The sequence below is a fragment of the Taeniopygia guttata genome, chromosome 3 (assembly GCF_048771995.1).
Source record: "Taeniopygia guttata chromosome 3, bTaeGut7.mat, whole genome shotgun sequence".
Lineage (NCBI taxonomy): Eukaryota > Metazoa > Chordata > Aves > Passeriformes > Estrildidae > Taeniopygia > Taeniopygia guttata.
In genome coordinates, this window is record NC_133027.1 from 22,813,739 (window position 1) to 22,831,212 (window position 17,474).

The 17,474-nt window shown below is 38.8% G+C and overlaps 1 pseudogene; it reads right to left on the reverse strand.

Moving 5' to 3' along the window:
* Nucleotides 1-13,947, reverse strand: part of LOC100229729 (FSD1-like protein) — a 106,657-nt pseudogene extending 92,710 nt beyond the window's left edge.
* Nucleotides 13,948-17,474: the final 3,527 nt, after the last annotated feature.

Here is a 17,474-nt window from a genome sequence, read left to right on the forward strand (position 1 = left end):
GGGGTGTCGGCTGATGAAAAACTCAGCCAGAGCTGGAAGTGAGTACTCACAGCCCAGAAGGCCAACCAAATCCTGTGCTGCTTCAAAAGGAACGTGGGCAGCAGCTGAGGGAGGTGATTCTGCCATCCTAATCTGCCTTCATGAGACCCCACTGGAAGTTCTGTGTACAGTTCTGGTGTCCCCAGCATGGAATTGTTGGAGCAAGCTCAGAGGAGGGCCATGAAGTTGATGAGAGAACTGGAGCCCCTTCCCTACAAAGCTGCGCTGAGGAAGTTGGGGGTGTTTGGCCTGGAGAACGGAAGGTTGTGTGGATACCTCACAACAACCTTCTAGCGTCTGAAGGGGCCTACGGGGGAGCGGGTTAGGAACTCTTTGTCAGGAACTGAAGTGATGGGACAAGGTGTAATGGGTACAAACTGAAAGAGGGAAAATACAGTTAGACAATAGGAAGAAATTCTTTACTGTGAGGATGGTGAGCCACTGGAACAGGTTGTCCAAAAACATTGTGGATGTTGCAACTCTGGCAGTATTCAAAGCCAGGTTGGATAAAACCTTGAACAGTCTGGTCTAGTGGCAGGTGTCCCTGTCCACGGCAGGAGGGGCTGGTTCTAGATGATCTTTAAGGTCCATTCTGACCCTGTAGCATTCTATGATTCTAAGATTCTTCCAAACAAACAGGCTGTATTTCTGCGTGGAGGTTAGGTGGCCTCTTCTGGGCAGGCAGAATAACATGTCAAATAAACTGACACAGGTGGCTGTGGTGCACAGCAGAATGTTCACCCCAGCTGTTAAGACTATAGACTTTCAAATACCCTAATATTTTCTTAGTTTGATATATTTTTCTTTTTTTTTTTAAGGCTTAGTCTTTGAAAATAGGATTAGAGGAAGGAAAAAGCACTGAAAAATACAAATCTCTTTGGGATACTTTGCATGTTTGCCAAATATCTCTTAGGTTTATTGTTTGAGTAGAGTTGGGCTGAAATCCAGAAGTCTCCATTTCATCCCACTTTTCATGCAAGGTCTAAACTCAAAAGTCGAAATACTTTTTACACTTCTGCTACATTTGCTTCAACTGAAAACTTCACTTGAAGCTTAAAAGGCATTTTGTTTGTAGCAGAATTCATAAGATTCATGTCAGTATCAAACTGTGAAAATTCATTCCTCGGCAGAAGTACTTTCCATAGCTGGACTGAAAAATGCTGCCCTTTAGAAGTGTTATATAAATCCTATAACATTTGTAACTGAGACCAGAACAGAAAGAATATTTAATCATCCAACTCTTGTCCACAGTGCATGGGAGTTATGGGACCAAATATTAAGCACTTAATAGAACTACATTTTGTCTTTCATTTCCCAAGTTTCTATTGCAATTTTTTTTTTTTTCCTAGAAATGATCTCTAAAATGGCAAATGGTTATATCCCGTTGTTTTCAGTTAGGTTCTTCCTGTTGCTGGGGCAGAAATCTTTTGATGGTTACTGAACAATACATGATTGTTGAGCATCTCTCTACAACTTGTTAGCACACCATGTCAAAATTTTTCTCACCAACTTTTCAGGCCCACAGTTGTCACATTGTATAGTTCTTGTGTTTTTAACCAGTTTTTTTTTATCACCCTGTCCTCTCATTATATTTACATATTTCTGTTACACATAACCTGGGATTAATTTCATTGAGTTTTAGATGTCTACATCCAGAGTGACAGAGCTAACCTCTCCTAGTTATTGAAAAGCAAGCTCTGCAATTGCAATAATCTGTTATGAATAAGACAGCTATAGCTGATCTGATTTTAATTCAGAGAATGGAGTAGATAACCTCTGTAATTTCTCTCTGCTTTCATCCACTGTAATTCAATACCAGTGCAAGATGATCAAACTTGTCAGATTTTGAATCTGAACAGCAACAGAATTTGGGATAGTGCAGGAGAAAAAAATTAACACAAGTTTTCAGGTAAGGCAAGGTTCTAATGGATTATTTTCTTATTAAAGTACTTAAATATTGACTAGTGTAGGCATCTATCTCTCAGGATATGGTTCAGTGACTTTGTTTTACATAGTGGACAATGATAGGAATTTACACTAATACTAGTTGTAAGTGTATTTGCAAAAGATTGAACAAGTCCCTAACTTGTGCAGATTCATGTCTTAGGAAAATTATAGACAAAGATTTATTGTAAACAATGATAAACTGATGTTGGATGCATGATTTTTTACAAGTCTATGATCAGTTCTATCTAAACTAGACTATTCTCCTGTGCAGAATAATATACTATGTCATTAAAACTGGTTTATGTACTCAAATAGAAAGTGGCCTTTTACAAATAAATAATTTGTAATTCATTGCTGCTGCCCAAAATTAAAATTAAAAAGCATTGCCCAGAGACTTGAGCATAAAAAAAACTTCATATAAGTAATTGTGCTGGTCTTCCTTTTTTTCTCCCCTTTTATGATTTCAATTTGGTATAAACTTGCCTTCTGCCTTGTTATCTACATCTGTGGTTTTGCTTTCAGGTGTGATCCACTGAGCTCTGGAAAGCTTAATTATTCTACAAGTGGACAATGCCGGTCTTCTCCAAGTAATACTATATCTCATAATGGGTGTCATGGAACCCAACAGAAAAAGTGATTGTATACACTAGGAAATATTTCCTCATGGTAGCAAATATATGTCATCTGTTTGGTGGTGTTGTGGTTTCGTTTTTTCTTTTTTTGTGTTTTGGTTGGTTTTTTTTTTGTTGTTTTCAGGGGTTTTTGTTTTTTGGTGTATTGTTTTGTTTTTAATATTGTCTCTCATGGACAAAAAGGACTTTGTATTACCTGGGAGGTTATTACTGGTATAAAATCATTATATCTTTTTCTCTTCTGCCATTATTTTTCATTTTGAATGTGGCAGAATTGTCCTCTTAGATCATAACTTCAAGTATATTTTTATTCAAACAGTAAGACATCAACTCAAAGGTCTAATGCAGAGCAGTGTTCATTATCATCTTGTTCTGTACTGTAAATAACAATAATTCAGTTTGTGAAATTATTCCATATCTGTATAAAAATACTAATCCTGTGTGTTGTTTGGACGAGTTATATACAGTAGAGAAGAGAGGAGAAATACAGAATGATGTTAATAATTGTTCAAATAATTGAGAATATTGTGAGGCAACTGAGAGAAAGAAGATTTTACATATTGGGATAACTAAAGTATAACCTGGAAAAAATATGAGTCACGAAAGTCGCAACTGACTAATCAATTGTTTATGGTACTGTGGAACTCATACTGCAGGCAGTACAACAGCATAATGAAAAGCAGAATATAATACTGTTATAAGAGCAGACATCATTAAAAAAATATTAATCAAACTTAATAATACAGTAGGGAAAATAACAACATTTTGCTCTCACTCATATAAATAAGTTCCAAACTTAGAGCAAAAATAGATGTTTAAATGCATTAAGGAAAGAGTTATAAAACCATATGCTAAAAATATAAACAATATTTAGAAAATACATTTAACATTATTAGATGTAGGCAAATATTTTCTATAGTTGCAGAGCCAAAGGTAATTAAACTAGGTTATATGATTTAAATATAATAGAAAAATAACAAAAGACCAACTAATAATCCTTTCCCTTGTATCATTGCTACATTTCACCAATCTGTAGTTAAAAAAAGTCAAACTCAAAAAGTTTTTGATCAAGATATATATATGCATTCATTGTATAAAAAAATAATTTGATTATAAAGCCAATACATTAGTATGAAACACAGCATCTAAAATGTATAATTCCATGTAAAGTTCTTGTCTCAGACTGCCATTAGGAAGAAGACAGTATTATTACTTCCTTTTTTGATAATACCTTAAATTAACTACCTGTTTTTACTGATTCTAACTGAATTATCTAAATTCTGGTACTTTAAAATATTTTTTTCCAACAAAAATGCTCCTGAGTGTTATAATGAGATTTTTATTTTGACTCGGTTTCGTAAGTACATACTATACTTAAGAACAGTCAATTCAACTATAAATGTGAAAAAGATGCACTTTCTTTAAGCTGTTCCTCATTTCTGCTCCTCTTTTCCTGGTAGACATGAAATTCTAGTCCCTTGACTCTCAAGATACTGTTAGACAACAGGAGAAAGGGCAAGAAACTGCTAGAATAAACAGAAGAGGAGAAATTAAATATATGATAACTTTTAGTAGCATTGCCTAATACATTACTGGAACCTCTACAAAAATGTTGTATAGGAATTTTTAAGTGTATAACATAATAAAAGTTTCTTAGAACATGAAGATCAAGGAAAATTAGTAAGTACAGCAAAACTGGGCATTGCTATAGTATATTTTCGATCCATGACACAGGTAATAACTTGTAAAATGTTTTAGTAAATGGAGGTAGATGCTTCAAAGGAACTGCAGCACACATTTTCTCCAACAGAGGGGCAAATTTATGTGCATGATCCAGCTAGGCCGGTTACAGTCCCAAGACACAATTTTCTACTGCAATGAGACAAAAAGTAATGTCTGTCCATGGATGCTGCAAAGCTCAATTTATCAATTGCAAAAAGCAAGAGAGGAAGTGTGTCAGGAAGACCTGGGTGTCTGTCCATGCACACGCACATAAATGTGGAGAGAGCTGGGGTTAGCCAAGAGCTGCTCACCACAGCTACTGTGGTGGGCTGGCACAATCCAGCCTGGGGACACATGGTGCTTGTCACAGTCAGGATCTGGTCAGTTACTTGACCCTGACAGAGGCTCTCTGTTCATAGACCATGCCAGATGTCCATGTAGTAATATTTCCTCCAGTTATTTTTCTTGGAGGGGCCTTTGTAAGCAGATATTGGCCCAGGCAACCAGTCAACCTGTCCATAGTGATTTTGCACTGCACCTTTTTAGCAGTCTCAGGTGTTTTCCTGTCATTTGCATTTCAACACCCCTACCAAGGCCAAATCCATCCAGTTCTTATCTGAGTTGCTCTGTCAGCTGTGGCTGACAATGCCCAGTCCTCAGTTCTTGGTCTCAAGGTCATGATGCTCCCCTGACATTGTAATTTGCCTATATGGGAATTACACCCTATTCTTTTACCCACCTGTTCCCTTCTACTTCAGAGTGTGACAAAAAGCCCATTTGACTAATCAGATATGAAAATCCTGGATCTAGGAAACCCATAATGATAGTTGATTGACTCCCAAATGATTCTGAGATTGCTGTTACTAGGAAAGGTATGTGATCCCAACAGGATCAGAGCTCAGCTTAAATCTTTATGTCTTATTATTAAATCTGTAATTAAACACATTAGTAGGGATATCTGCTAACAACTAGTACAATCTAGGAAATTTATATTCTACTTCCTAGGCAACTGCAGACTCAGCCGTTATCACTCACCAGAGGTTGAATTGAGGTTGCTGAGGATGGAATCACAAGTGAGTACCACAGTACACAAACACTTTTGATTTTCCTCTCACTTATCTGCTGCAGATAAAAGAAGGCTTTTGCTTTGTTCAGGTAAATGTCTGTATTTTCTTTATAACCAACCTTTTATCATTCTTATTTTGTTGCAGTCTGACCCAAAGGCTTTTTTGGTTATGGAAAACATGTTTTATGAAGTGAAAGCTTTGTGAAAATAACTTATTCTGCCCAGATAGAATGTTAAGGGTCATTTCCCGTTGCTCTGACAGGTAATAAATGCTTGCTTCCCTTCTGCAACACGTAAGACAATGAGGAACAGTCTCAGTGTATCTAAAGCAACAATGACTTTTCTAAGTAAGAAATTATTGTCTGAGCATCTGTTGCACAGAATAACTGCACACAGCATGTAAAGAATTCAACTCAGCCATACTACAGTTAAAATGCTTTTACGATAAATTATAAAAGCCAGAAGTCTCACTATTGTGAATTTATAGACCAGTTATTTTAATTTAATATTCATTATGTATCATAAAAATAGACTGTCTGCCAGGAATAACAAAATAAAACAGAGAAACTTCAAACTCATAGTCTGTATTTCTGGAAGGGCCTTATTGATTTTCTTTGTTATAGTATTTCTGGTAGAACTGAATTAATTACTGATGCATCCTAAGAGACAAATCATTTGTCTGAAATTCTGTTTTTATTTTCTTTTGGAAGTTTATTTTCTAAAAAACCCTCAAATTTGAAGACTGCTGAGACTATCACAGTTAAATCAATGCATTATTCTCACGTTAATGTGAAGTTCTGCTCTACTTGGGGAAATAAAAAGTGGCTTATCTTGTGAAATATAGAGCATGACATTATCTAGTGGGCTGTTAGGTTTGCATTTCCTAATGCCTTATGAGACTTTTGAATTTAGATATTTTTAGGATAGTGAAATCAACCCTTTAATATGGGATGAAATTCATACTATTATGTCGCAGGGGGCTACACAGATTAGTTATATATCCCAATAAATAGCAAAAAAGCTTGGATTCTCTGGAATAGGATTCTTCCCTACTGCTTTTGCTGCCAGTTGCTATTAATTTCCACTTAAAACTGCATGGGCAAAAATGGAATGCTGTGACCAGTTTGAGTACGAACTACAAAAGTATCCACAGAAGAGAAATTAGAATAACTGGAACACTACAAAGCCTGATATGTAAGCAAAGATTGAAACATCTAGGGTTTATTATTTGAGGAAAGAGAATAATGATTGATGGACATGTGGTAGCAAACCTATGAGTACGTAAAAGATAATTATGCTATAAGATATGTATAAGTATGCTGTAAGAAGAAGAAAACAACTTAGTATGCAATTGAAAAAAAATAAAAAGGAGTTAAAGGATTTATTCCAACAATTAAAATGTATGTTCTATTTTAGGGAAAAAAAAAAAAAAGATCCAAATAGAAAGATCCAAGTGAAAATGATAATGAAGCACTGAAACATCCTGCCCAGAAATTCTGGAAGCGCCGAACTTCAGCAATGTATTAGACAAATATTCCTGAGAAATGAGTAGTGGTCTATAAGAATCCCTTTCAAAGGGGAGCATAAAATTAGATTACTTTGTGAATCTTCTCAAAGGTTTAATTATTTTATTTTAAGTCATTCTCTTCAAAAGCACCTCCTTCAGAACAGATGAAGAACTGCAGAAGGGTTTTCTAAGATCACATGGATGGGATATATAATGGATTCCTGTGTAGGAAAGAATGGCCTGCCACAACATTACATTTTCCCTTCCATCTTTGTGGTTTAGGCATACATGATATTAAAAACATGATTTTAGACTTACTCTAGACTAGTTTGACCTATTCCACTGTATTCCTGGTACAGTCTAGGACACTTTAGTGATGAAAAAAAAACTTTCTAAGTTTTGTCTTTAGGGTTAGGCAGCAACGCTTCAGAGTATTAAGAAAAAAGATTTTTCTCATTGATTCCTGAAATTATAGTCAGATGTTTAAGCTACAAAGATAGCTAGAGACCATAATAATTTCTTTCATTTATAATATTTTTCCCCCTTTAAAACCGATACTGAGTTTTGAGTCACTTAAAAGTACTTGAGATTATTGATCTGTGGGCTGCTGATTTTTGCATACATAATGAAGAGCCCCCTGACTTGGTTTCAGTGGTATTTTGCCTAGAGAAAGCAAATTCAGGATCTCAGAGTCTCATGAAGGTGCTCAGGGTAGTCTGACATGACACAAGTCAGAGACATAACTCACACATCTTCTCCCTGGCATGACATATGTGACAACTGCCAGGTCGCAGCTCCTCAGCCAGTGTGCTTTAGAAGACAGTCTCATTTGTCATACATCAACAGCAAAGAAAACCTCCTTAGAAAATTTGATGTATAAAGTTTTCTGCAGTAATTTCATTGCTGTGCTTTTACATGTGTTCCTTGGTGGCAGCTGTGGGTGTAACTTCTGAGTTTGAGGCAAGAAAAATTGACATATGGTTACACACAGTAGATATATAGTGGGGCAAAATAGTTTATCTGAAAAGGGAAATCCTGTTTGAGAAACTTTTTAGAGTTAACTGCTATCTTACTTTCTTCTATTTGAAAGTGTGACTATATTTTTGATATCTCCACTGAAGCAGGAAGGTGGAAACAACTTTAAAGACGTGGAAAATGCTCTTTAAAAATAAAATCTAAGATTTATCAACTAAATATCCTCTTACCGACAGACAGGAAGTCTGATGACAGTGAAGGGTGCAGCTATGCCAGATAAGATAAAAAACCCAGCCTCTTCAGGTCTTTCAGTGCATAAAGGTAACGAGCACTTTTCATATTAGGTATGTTCCCTAGTCTGAAGCAACATTTACACTAAAAAGAGACTCTGGTTCTTCTGAAGTACTGTTGAGCTGAGGCAGCCTGGAGACAGAAGAGTCTTCATGTAATCAATATTTTCCTTTAGAGTTTGGCATCTTTGTTAGCAATGTTTCTCACTGAAAAGAGTGCTCAATGCATTGTAGAAAAAATATGCTTTATAAGAAACACTGTAAAACATATATATTGAGATAAAACAACCTTGGACAACTTTTGTCATTGTTTCTGATGATGTTTAAAAAAGAATGTTTTGCAGTAAATGGAGCTAGTCTGACACACAAGTCTAACTGCAATTTCCATTCTCACTTGATGGCCATAAAGACCTCCCTGACTATTTGACAAAATAATATTGCAGATGTTTTAGATGTTACCACTTTTCTCAGAAAAAACATCTTAATGTGAAGCTATTGCAACTGCAAAGGACAGACTTAAGTCAATCTAAACTGTATGTTCAAATTTAAGTGCAATTCTTCTGAAATAAAATGAAAAAATAAAATAAACCATATTTTAATCAAAATTATGATGGCAAACAAAGACATTTAAGATAAATAATTTTTAATATCAATAATTTATAAAAGTAACACATGAAGTGTCATTGACAGCCCATTTTGACAGTCATACAATTTCAAAAATATTTTGTTAAATATTTGCATTTTATATCTGATTCTGTAGGTATAGGCATCAAGCATTCAAAATGCTTGTACTTTTCTCATTATTAATTATAAATATATTTGTTAGGTAAATCAAATGGCTTTGCTTTTACACCCCATCTTTCACTCACATTTCAGAAAAAGAAGCTTTCAAAAGGTAAAAGGGGATATAAGTAAAAGGAATTTATTCATGGTGGAATCAATAGGTTCCAGTCCCTTTCAAATACCAACTAGAAAGACCCACTTTCAAGACAGATAATTATTTATTGGTACAGTGATGGCAAAGGTGATAGAAAGTTATAAAATCTTACAAACCTTTTGATGCAGGGAAGCCAGTGCTATTTCAGCATTGGGCAGACCTCCAGTCAGGGCACCTAGAGCAGGTTACACAGGAAGATGTCCAGGTTGATTTTGAACATCTCTGGAGAGGGAGACTCCACAACCTCCCTGAGCAGCCTATTTCAGTGCTCTGACAACCTCCGTGTAGAGAAGTTCTTCCTCATGCTGAGGTGAAACTCCTTGTGTTTGAGTTTATGGTCCTTGCTCCTCATTCTGTCACTGGCCACCACTGAAAACAATCTAGCACCCTCCTCTTGACACCCAGCTTTGAGGCATCTGTGTGTATTGATGAGATACCCTCTCAGTTTTACTCTTCTGTAAACTAAACAAGCCTAGCTCATAAGGTGTTTTCCAGACCCGCAATCACCTTTGTAGTCCTCTGCTGGATTCTTGTATTTCTTCCGGTGTGCATAGCAGAACTGAATACAATACTTTGTATGTGGCCTTAGGAGGAGGATCACCTCCCTTCTCGTTATCACTTGGATAACAAGAAATGAAAACTAAATTTTAAAACACCTTCCCCCTGCCCCTTCCTTCTTCAGAGATAACTCTGAGAAAGTTTGTACTCAGACCAAAGACAGACGAGAAACAAGAGAGCTTGAGCAGATTGGCTATTTTTGCCTTGTTTTTGAGTAGGGCCAGTCATTCAAGGTACAGTCAGATAGACCTGTACCTCCTTCACAGTCTTGAGACTGCTGCTTTGGTGGAAATGAGTCATAGAGTGGTTTGGGTTGAAAATGGACCTTGAAGAGCACTTAGTTCCAGTCCCCCTGCTGTAAGCAGAGACACCTTCCAATCAGAGTCCCACCCAACCTCATGTTGAGTGCCCCCAGAGTCAGGGCATCCACAACTTCCATGGGCAGCATGTTCCTGTGCCTTACCACCCTCACAGTAAAGATTTTTTTTTTTTCAATATCTAATCTAATCTAATCTAATCTAATCTAATCTAATCTAATCTAATATCTACTGACTTTCAGTTTGAAGCATTCTCCTTGTCCTGCCACTACATGCTCTTGTAATAGTCTTTCCCCATCTTTCCTGCAAGTTCCGTTCAGGTACTGGAAGGCTGCAATTAGGTCACCCTGAAGTCACTTTTCCAGGCTGAATGATCCCAGTTCTTTCAGCCTTTCCTCACAGAAGAGGTGTTCTATCCTTCTGATGAACTTGGTGGCCTCCTCAGGACTCACTCCAACAGGTAAATGTTGTTCCTGAGTTGGGGGGTGCAGATGGAACCACAGAGCTGGATGCAGCTATCTAGGTAGGGTCTTACCAGAGCAGAATCCCGTAACACACTGCCAGCTCCTGTCCAGCCTCTCATCCACCAGCACACATAAATCCTTCTTGGCAGGGCTGCTCTCAGTCTGTTCATCCTCCAGCCTGGATTGATACCTGGCAGTGCCCAGACCCAGGTGGAGCACCTTGCACTTGGTTTTGTGTAAACTCATGAGATTTCCATAGGCACACTACTCCAGCTTGTCCATGTCCCTCTCCATGGTGTCCAGCTCCCTCTGGATGGCATCCTGTACTTTGGGGGTGTTGACTACAATACTCAGCATGGTGACATCTACAAATTTCCTGAAGGTACACTTGATCCCTTTGTCTGTGTCATTAATGAAGATATTAAATAACTCTCATCTCTAAGGACGGAGCAGGACCCCTAAGGGACACCGTTTGTCTGACACCACCGTTGCCTATTGGGAGTTTGAGCCATTCACTACTAACCTCTGGATGAGACAATTCAACCAATTCCTTAGCCATTTAACAGTTTACCCATCTAATTCATCATGCTCCAGTTTGGAAGAGAATAGGTTTCAAGGTCTTTACAGAAGATCAGATAAATTACATCTGTAGCCCTATCCCTTGATCACTTGATGAGGTCACTCCATCATAGAAATTGACTGGCTTGGTCAGGGAGGATTTGCCCTGGACTTGCCATGCTCACTGTCTCTAATCAGCTCTTTGTCCTCCATGTCCCTTAGCATAGCCTCTAGGAGGATCTATTACATGACCTTTGCAGGCACAGAGGTCAGTAGTTCCCAGGTTCTTCCTTTCTATCCTTTTCAAAGATGGGTGCTTTTGGGAAACAAAAATGTTTCCCTTTATCCAGTCACTTGGGACTTCCCCTGACTGCCATGACTTCTCAAATATCATGGAGAGTTGGCAACTATATCATCAACTTCCCTCAAGTCTTTGGGATGCACAGCTTTGGGTCCCATAGACTTAAGCACATTCAGGTTTCTCAGGTGACCATGAACCTGATTTTTGCTTACTGTGGGGGACTTTGCTCTCCCAGTTCCCATAATGCTGTCATCTACTTGAGATGTGTGGAAAGAGAGGGTTCCATTGAAGATTGAGATTACATGAAAAGTACCTCAGCCTTCTCCTCATCTGTTTTTATCTGTTCACCAGCATTGATTATCAGAGTATATACCTTTGACCTTCTTTTCCTGATTACCCTACATGCACTTTCTGTTACCTTTTGCTTTCCATTGTAAGGTTCAGTTCCAGTTTTGCATTTGCCTTACTCACACCTTCCCTACAGAATTTTATTTACTCTTCCAAGGTTACCTGTCCTGGTTTCCACTGCCTATCCTCCTTGCCCTTTAGTTTGACCAACAGTTCCTGACTCAGTCATGCCAGTTTCCTGCCTTCCTTGCCTGAAATGGACTGTAAATGAAGCCTCAGAACTTTCTGTTACCTAAATGTACAGATATTCAATTCCCTTCCTCCTTATCAACAGGTATATGCAAATATATATGATGCCTAACACACAAAAGAGGAGGGAATACAAAATATGACTGAAACTATTGAGTGTATTAAAATGTTTCTCAGTATCAAAACTATAGCCCAAAATAATTTACACCACACAATGTATCCTGCTTTCATCCCTGAGTAATAGCAGGATCTGGGGGGAAAATGTGTGCTACCTACTTAAGGAGAAACACAAAAAGGTTTATTTAAAACTGCAACATCTTGCTACTGCAAACTTTGGTGTCACATCATATTAAATTAGTCAGCGAGCAAGCCCTTCTGCTAGACATGCCTTCAATGCTGGCATTCATGCCTCTTTACCTTCTGATGCTGAATGCCTCTTTTATACTGCAATTTAGAAAATGATCCCTAGTAGTGTTTTACATCCAAGGACTCAGTTCAGACAGGCTTTTGTCTAATAATAGTGTGGCCACACAAAGTATGATATTAGAAATGTCATTTTAAATTAGTAAAGGGTCAACTCAGAATAAAGCTATTGTCATCACTGCTAATCAAACTCTGAAGTGGAGCTGGAGTAACACTGGAAAGATTAAATCAGATTTTTTTCATAAAATTATTTGATTCTGCTTATGTTCCTTTTCTATTCTCTCTTCACAGCTGCTGACAAGAATACAAATACAGTGTATGTATCTCAAAAAAACTAACATAGAAAGCTCTGGAAAAACAGAATTGAATAACTGCATCACTATTTGAGTAGGGCAACATGATAACAGGATGCAAATTCAGGAAAAGTGATTTTATGATTACACAAAGACATCAAAATATAACAAGATATGGTGATATGGAGCTAAGACACCCAAACAATGTAAACTCTGCATTGCAATGACCCCATATAATAGCTATACCTTTGAATTGCACTGTATTAATTTAAATTATATCTATTCCCCACAACAAGGCATCAGAAAATCTTTAGAATAAATCTGTTATTTCCAGATATAGGACACTAGTTGTAATGGGTTTAATTAGCTCTGTTGTTTGGCTATTCACATAAGATTTACTGAAGTGGTGAGATGATATTTTCTTTACCTTATATGAGCATTAAATTTTCTTGCTACTTACTTTATAGCTTGCTTGCAGGATTTTTCCTCAGATATATGTCTATGAGTAAGATAATTATGTAGACAAAGTGAATGGAATGTAAATTACTATTGAAATAACTAGTGAGTGTTCTGGTTCTGGCCAAGACAGGGTTAATTTTTACAGTAGCCAGATGTCATGGCTTTCTACTGGCCCAATGCCAGGAACCCACAAAAGCTGTTCGCTTTCCCTCCCCTGCAACAACTGGGTAGAAGAGAGAAAAAAAAACTAATGCAGGGTTCACGAGTTGAGATAAGGACCAGGAGAAAACACTTCAAGGGCAAAACAGGCTCAACTAAAAATTGCCAAGTGAATTTATTACTAACAGAATCAGAGGACAATAATGAGAAGTAAAATAAGCCCTTAAAAACAGTTTTTTTCTGCCAGCCCCTCTCTCGTTCCCACCAAGTGCAGGGAGACAGGTGTCCTGGGGTGATCTCAAAAACGGGACAAGAGGGCATGGGGGTTCTGGTACGTTTGTCACCCAAGCTTTCCTTCTGCTCCTCTGGGAGAGAAATCATTTTTCTGTGAGACCGTGGGGTCCCACCCACAGTTCTCCATTAATTTCTCCAGCGTGGGCCCATTCTCATGAGCAGTATGTGAATGCAATGTGAATTCCCCCCGCAGGCAAACAGTCCTCCCAAAACTGCTGCGGCATGGGTCACTGTTCGCTGGGGTGCAGTCCTCCAAGGACAGGCTGTTCCAGTCTGGAAGCAAGGGCTCTCCCTCTCCATTTGTGATCCATTTGGGTCTTTCACTGGATCACAGCCTCCTTCAGGCATTCACCCGCTCTGGCATGGCCATCTCCTCCACGGCCTGCAGATGGATCTCTGCATTCCCCATGGATCCCCATGGGCTGCAGGGGCACAGCTGCTTCACTGTGGTCATCACCATAGCCTGCAGAAGAATCTCAGCTCTGGTGCCTGGAGCACCTCCTCCCCCTCCTTCTCCACTGACTTTGGTGTCTTCATGTTCTTTCCCTCACATGTTTGCACCTCCTCCTCTTTTCTGACTAGAAGAAAAACTGTGCACCCTTTGTTTTGAGTTTCTTCTTAACTATGTTATTCCAGTTATTCTTCTTAACTATGTTATTATGGCACACCTTTGGCTAGCAGTATGTCCATCCTCAGAGCCATCAGGGATTGGCTCTGATGGACACAGTAGAAGATTCCAGCAGCTTCTCATAAAAGCCACATCTGTGGCCCTCTCACTACCAAAAAGTAGGCCATGCAAAACCAACACACGGGGGTACGGCAGGTTATTCTGGGTCTATGATGTCTATTCTGGCATCATATATAGTCCATGATGGCTATTCTGCCATCATGGCCAGGTACAAGGAAAAGGGAATCTCCTCCAGGGAGAAGTTATCCCTTCCAAATTGGCTTAGAATGGCAGAAGGAGCCATAGGTCGTTGTTGCTTCCATGTTAATAGTTTGCCTCCTTTTTGCACCGTCATTAGTGTTGGTGCTGTTACTCTTGTTACTCTTCATTTTCTTATCTCGTTGCTGTTTTCAGTAAATTGTTCTTATCTCAGCCTGTGATCTTTACCTTCACTTCTTCTCTCCAGTCTGGAGAGGCAGGGGGAGGGGGAAGTGGGAGGCAGGAGTGGAGCAAGTTGCATGTGATTTCAGTGGGAGCACTAAACTGAAGAATACCATTCCTAAACCATGACAATGAGAAAAAACATACTGTAAGACACCTATTATTTACTTAGAAATTTTTGGCCTTCCCAAAGTTTCTAATTAATTTTAAATGAAATAGTTGAAAAAACTAATTTTTCATTATCTGCATGAAAGCCCACAACCAGATAGGTGTTATTTAAAAGAACATACTATGCTTTTCTGTATATAATGAAGTAGTGAAATCTTTTCTTCATCATGGTTAGATTTAAAAAGTGGGATTTTCCAGTTTCAGTGTGGTCTCTATACTCTTCAATCATCAAATAACTTTTTTTTGTTGATGCAACTTAATAGTTCATTTCATGTTACAAACTTTCTATATTCTCTATCTGAACAATAATGCTAATACAGCAACTGTGCAATCAACATAATCAAGTATGATTCATGGCATGGAAAAACATTCTCTTTATTAGACTTCTCAAATTAAGATGAAAATATTATGATTGCATAAGGTACTTATGATTTTGTCTAAACTTCCCTTTGCATGCAATACTCTAAAGGGTGTTGGAAGGTGAATGAAGAAGGACTCTTTCTGATATGATGCATTTTCTGACATGAAAAAGGGGGGTTTCGAGTGACAGGTTTAGATTAACTCTTACTTTTGGTAATCTGTCATTGAAGAAAAATGTATCATAAAGCAGTAGAAGACTGGGAATAGTGATAAAAATGGCAGAAACATCAATTCTGGGAAGTTTTAAGAAATATTAAAAAAACCCTAGAAATAAAATACCTATCAGACTCAGCTATCTATGACAGTTTGTGTAAGGTCCTGAACCTATCTTGGGGCAATGCCAAGAAAAGATAGAGGCTGGGGGAAGAATGGATTGAGAGCAGCCCTGAGGAGAAGGATATGGGGATTTTATTGAATGAAGAGGTTAACATGAGCCAGGAGTGTGTGCTCACAGCCCAGAAAGCCAACTGTATTCTGAACTTCATCAAAGCAATGTAGCCAGAATACCTACTCCACTCTCATGAGCCCCCATCTGGACTGTTTTGTCCAACTCTGGGATCCTCAACAGGAGAAGAATATGGACACACTGGAGTGAGTTTAAAGGAACAAAAAAGGTGATCATGAGGCTGGAACACCTCTGTTGTGAAGAGAGTTGGAGTTGTTCAGCCTGAAAAAGAGAAAAGTCTGGGGAGACCTTAAGAAACCTTCCAGTACTGTTGCGGTGTGGGTTGATTTAGTCAGTTGGTTTTATCACTGTCAGTTAGCCTTATGCTCCCCCACTTGTCCCTTACCCCAAAAGTTCCCGCCACTTGGCTCCCCAGTTATATGTCAGTCATCTCACCTCTCCCTGTTTTCTCCTTATTTGGTTCCACCAGTCTGAGTTTGTTTGTACCCCTTCGGTTGTCAATCCTGTAACCACTCCCAGTTTCTTCCAGGAAGTTTTGTGTCAATCACCCCAGTTTAGCTTTTCTATTTGTCCCCTGACTTTGTACCTACCTCTGCCACATTATCATAGGCTGTTGTGCCCTCTCTGGTTTATCCCTGTTGGGCAAGACAGGTTTGCACCCCTGTCCGCCCAACCCCTATTTAAGTTGCTGTTAATCATTGGTTTCTTTGGCATTTGTCACTGCACCCACTCAGAGGGCACCTTTCTTGCCCCACCTGGGTAAATAAAGGACTCTTTGGGCTGGCCTACAAGTGTCCTCTCTCATCCCTTCACCTCCTCTCAGCGTGCAGAGTTACCCAAGCTGCACCCACGAGCAGCTCTCAGCACCATCGGGGCAGATGATTCTCCCCGAGGTGCCGCTCACGGGGCGGCCGCGTGGCCTCACTTGAGCTGTGCCAGCCGGACCCTTCCACCCACCCGGGGCTGTGGTAGGTAACTGCCACACAGTACCTAAAGAGTGCTGCAGGAAAGCTGGAGAGGAACTTTCTACAAGGACATGTAATGACAGGAAGAATGGCTTCAAACTGAAATGACTAGTGAGTGGCATCCATATTTGTGGCAGGGGGTTTGGAACTAGATGACCTTTAAGGTCCCTTCCAGGGACTATACTTCCAGGAACAGGGCATTAACAGCTACTCTGGGCAACCTGTTCTAGTACCTCATCCTCTGAGTAAAGAATTTCCTCATAACAATTAATATAAATCTTCTCTCTTTTAGTTTAAAACTCTTCTCCCTTGTTCTATAAATAGCTACCCATGTGAAAATTTACTCCGCATCCTTTCTATAAGCTCCCTTTAGGCACATCCTACCTTAAGGAAGGATGTACTGAGGAAGATGAAAAACATGATGGATTCCAGGGCAGCCCCTTGCAGTACTTTGCTTGATACCAGTCATAAGGTTGTGTAGATCTTTTAATGAAGATCATCTGAACCTTCAATCTGGGAATCCAGTCTTTTAACAACCTACTTGTCTACCCATCCAGACCATAAATTGCAGCTTGGGTACAGACTCAGTGTGGAAATATGTCTCCCATGCTGTAGAGGCATTTGTGAATTTATAAATTTGATGCATTTGCATGTACAGAAGCTTATAGCTTCCCCTCCCTTTTTTTTTTTTTTTTTTTTCTTTGTGGCAGGGCATATGAGTCAAAGGTAAATGGCCAAGTTTTCTATGGTGCTTACATTCTGAATATGTAGTCTAAAACAGGCATCCATATTTGTGGCAGGGAGGATCTCAAAGGTTTATAGTTGCCTAATTTTTACTCAAACTGAAACATAATTTGTATGTTGCTACT